This window comes from Carassius carassius, chromosome 34 (genome assembly GCF_963082965.1).
Source record: "Carassius carassius chromosome 34, fCarCar2.1, whole genome shotgun sequence".
Taxonomy (NCBI): Eukaryota; Metazoa; Chordata; class Actinopteri; order Cypriniformes; family Cyprinidae; genus Carassius; species Carassius carassius.
This window is the reverse complement of record NC_081788.1, coordinates 6,891,569-6,895,745: the sequence shown is the minus strand read 5'-3', so window position 1 is coordinate 6,895,745 and position 4,177 is coordinate 6,891,569. Positions and strand designations below refer to the sequence as shown.

Below are 4,177 nucleotides of genomic sequence, written 5' to 3'. Positions count from 1 at the left end.
TCATGGCTGGGCGGAACCAGTGGAGAAACAGGAGATTCATGGCTGAGCGGAACCAGCGGAGAAACAAGAGATTCATGGCTGGGCGGAACCAGCGGAGAAACAGGAGATTCAGGGCTGGGTGGAACCAGAGAAACAGGAGATTCATGGCTGAGCGGAACCAGCGGAGAAACAGGAGATTCAGGGCTGGGCAGAACCAGCGGAGAAACAGGAGTTTCAGGGCTGGGCAGAACCAGCGGAGAAACAGGAAATTCAGGGCACGGCGGAACCAGCGGAGAAACAGGAGATTCATGGCTGAGCGGAACCATTGGAGAAACAGGAGATTTAGGGCTGGACGAAACCAACCGAAATGGAGCAGAGGAACTGACTGGTCTAGGAGGAGGCGGGAGTGGGAGGCTGGGAGGGAACACAGGAGGATCAGGGCTGGACGGAACCAGTGGAGACACAGGAGATTCAGGGCTGGGCGGAAACAGCGGAGACAAGGGAGATTCAGGGCTAGATGGAACCAGTGGAGACAAGGGAGATTCAGGGCTGGGCGAAGCCAGCGGAGAAACAGGACATTCAGGGCTGGGCGGAGCCAGCGAAGAAACAGGAAACTCAGGATTTACCTCCACAAACCAGTCTATAAGGTCCATTAATTCCTCCATATAATTCCCAGAAACCAATTGCAGCTCACCCTCAGTCGCAGGAGTGTGGGCAGGGCTTTCCTCCACGCCCTCGATCTCCACCAGTAATCCCACGACGCACGGTGTTGCCGGCTCACACACCTGGTCAGTAGTGCTCTCGAGTCCTTGCTCCCCGACAGTAATAGGCTCGGGCTCTGCGGCTGCGGTGGGCTCTGGCTTATGCTCCATGCAGCGGGATGTCGACTGGCTGGTCTCTGGTTCGGGAGTGGGGCTAGAGATATCCTCTTCAGCGGTGCAGAGGTTGAACGAATATCCATTTTTCTCCAGCACCCACTCCACGAAAGTGGCGAAATCTTCTCTGTGACCGTTCGCTGGCAGGCGTGCCTTACACCGCTCGCTCAGGCCGGTGTAATAAAAGTTACTGAGTGAGCGGTCGGGGAAGTGGGTAAGGCAAGCCAGATCGAGAAAGTCCCTGGTATGGTCCTCCAGCGAACGGTCCAGTTACTCCAGGCACAGGAGTTGGACTGCTGGGTTTGCCATTCCGGGAGAGGGAGGAACAAAAAAAAGAAAAAGAAAGAAAAACGCCGCTAAATAAACTGTTAGTTCCATGATTCTGTTACAGCTGCTGGTGTGTAATGAAGGCGCACAAGGAAGACGATATACAAAAGGGGTTCTTTTAATGATCGTGGGAGAATAAGGGCACATCCAACATAATACATTACAATACATTACATTAACAGAGGTAACATTGATAGTAACATAGATAGTAACATTGATAATCACGGACAGGGAGGAACTAAACAGACAGGGTTTTAAACACAAGGGAGGTAACCTGGGGAATGGAGAACAGGTGGGGATTAATCAATCAACCAAACAGATTTGGAAAACATGACCAAATAAGGAAACTCAAAGTCCATGAATGTAACAAATACATTTAGTTCAAAAATAGTTGCTTAAAGTTGCCGATCCTCAGCATCCCAAACATGCTCAATGGGTGACATGTCCGGTGAGTATGCAGGCCATGCGAGAACTGGGATGTTTTCAGCTTCCAGGAATTGTGTACAGATCCTTACAACATGGGGCTCAGCATTATCATGCTGCAACATGAGGTGATGGTCATGGATGAATGGTACAACAATGGGGCTCAGGATCTTGTCACGGTATCTCTGTGCATTCAAAATGCCATCAATAAAGTGCACCTGTGTTCGTTGTCCATAACATACACCTGCCCATACAATAACCCCACCACCACCATGGGCCACTCGATCCACAACATTGTGCTGTGTGATAAAACTGCACATTTTAGAGTGGCCTCATTTGTCTTTTTCAGAAATGGATAAAACCTTCCCTTCATTTAGATTGTCTGATGTACAGACGTTTTGTATCATATAAGTCATCTTCAGTCAATGAAATAACATATTAAAAATGAATAATAATAAAATAAAATGCTTATGTTCACTACATTGTTCATTATGGTTTAAATAATTAGTATAGTCATCTAATTACACTGTAATTACACTGTAAGTACTTTTTACTAATTAGTGTAACTTACCCAGAACTGATGTTGATACTTTTATATCAATCATATATAATGCTTCCATAGACTAGCAGAATATCATGCACTTAAACAAATAATCTTCCTAACCAAACTTAACTAAGTGTTCAATGTTCTCTGTTTTCACTGTGATTTTATGAAATTTCATTGAATTATTCTTAATATATTTATTATCAGACGAGATTTTAACACACGACGAGTGGTTCTTTCTTCCAGCTGATTTCATTCTGAAAAATAAACAAATAAATGCGCAGGGTTTGTTATAGTAACAAACAGAACACAAATCTGATTGACAGATAAACCGATTGATTTCAGGTGTTTTTTTTGTTGTTGTTGTTGTTTTTTTCTGTGGTTATGTTAGCAAATAGTTTGCTTCATACATAAAAAGCATTAAGTTAAAGAGAGTAAACTTCGTCACTCAACTGAAACTACACTACGTATGGTCGCCGTGATTTTGCCAAGTAAGACAAATCAACATGTTCCTGGATCAACATCTTTTGATGATCCTGGATCAAGATTATTGTCCAAAAATATAAGCTTAACCCAATCCCTGCCCCTAAACCTAACCCTACTTATAATTTATTGCTGCCTTGCTGTCTAATCAGGCAATGACTTTGCAGGCAGCGTTTTTGCCCGAAGTCACCTCATGAAACAGATTTCGGACAGGCTTCTGAGGCGGAGTAATCGTTTAATGATCTACAGTAAAATATATAGAGCTTTGGTGATAACTGAGTGGATATTTCATTACTGCTATATTAATTTCTCGCTAGAAATTACATAAAAAGTGGAAAAGGTTGTTCAGAAACATACATTTAAACACAAACTGACCACCGACCGCAACTTTATTTTTTCAGTTTTCGGATTCAGCCACTGTCTCTTCTCATAGTGACAGCCAATCACATTCGTTTTCTGGTATTGCATGAACTCGATTGGCATGCATCTGCGCCAGGGTATTTGCATAAGACGTTCTGTTTGGAGGACGGCTGCATTGGCGCTTGAAAAGTTTTCAACTTCTGCCACAAGCAACGGACCCACAATTAATTTTTCCATGCTTGACGTCACTCCATTCAAAGTAAACGAGAGGCATTGACGCTGACGCCCCGTGTGAATGGGGCGTTATATGTCTGGATACCGCTGCACAAATCTTTCAACCACGAGAAATGCAGTTCAAGCATGGCCTTACATCCAGGACAGCAGAATGGTCAGGATGACCTGAAACACATAACCAAATGAAATCAATTTAAATGTATTTAGTCTTGCCTGAGTGATGGTGAAACCACCAGGTTTAGTTTTTCACCCAGGATAAACTGCTTCCTGTGGAACAGTCTTCATGAAGAATGATCTCTTGATCCTGGATCTTTGATGCCATCCACTTGGGAGATGATTTGGATGATATGTGGTTGTGTCTAAAGGGTAATGAATCAATGTTACAAGAATACTGATAGCAGCACTATTGATCCTCTAGCTTATATAAATGTTTTCAGTACCGAACAAGTCAGGAACCAAATTAGTACCAGTTCTTGAAACCCATCTCTACTTGTAATAGTTGTCTTGTTGCTGCTGCCCAGACTGTCTCTTTCCCTGATGATAAATATATGTGTTCATTTTAAAGCAGCAAATAATACACTTAGGCTCGGTTTCACAGACAGGGCTTAGACTAAGCCAGGATTAGACCATAGATCAATTAGGACATTTAAGTAATTTTTATAAACATGCTTAGAAAAAAACATTACCGATGTGCATCTTAAAACTAAAAAGGCACTGATATATTTTTAAGATCAGTCAGTGCAAGTTTATTTAAGTGGAAACAGCTCAGACTTACATTTTAGTCTAGGACTAGTCTTAAGCCCTGTCTGTGAAACCAGGGGTTAAACTACTAGGTGGTAACAACTGATTATATTTTCTTATAAGGAACTCAATGAATCATTGACTCAACTGGTGGCAGTCAGGACCTAAAAAAAGTGAACCATTTGTTTACTTTTTGTGAAACAAGAGGCTT

At 42.9% G+C, this 4,177-nt stretch overlaps 1 long non-coding RNA gene across 1 annotated transcript; it reads right to left on the bottom strand.

The window, feature by feature from the left end:
* Window positions 1-3,286: 3,286 nt before the first annotated feature.
* LOC132115396 (uncharacterized) lies at window positions 3,287-3,795 on the bottom strand. The gene is made up of 3 exons (XR_009425482.1): window positions 3,666-3,795; window positions 3,476-3,584; window positions 3,287-3,390 (listed from the first exon to the last, which is right to left on the bottom strand). It is a non-coding gene; the product is annotated as an uncharacterized LOC132115396 (long non-coding RNA).
* Window positions 3,796-4,177: the final 382 nt, after the last annotated feature.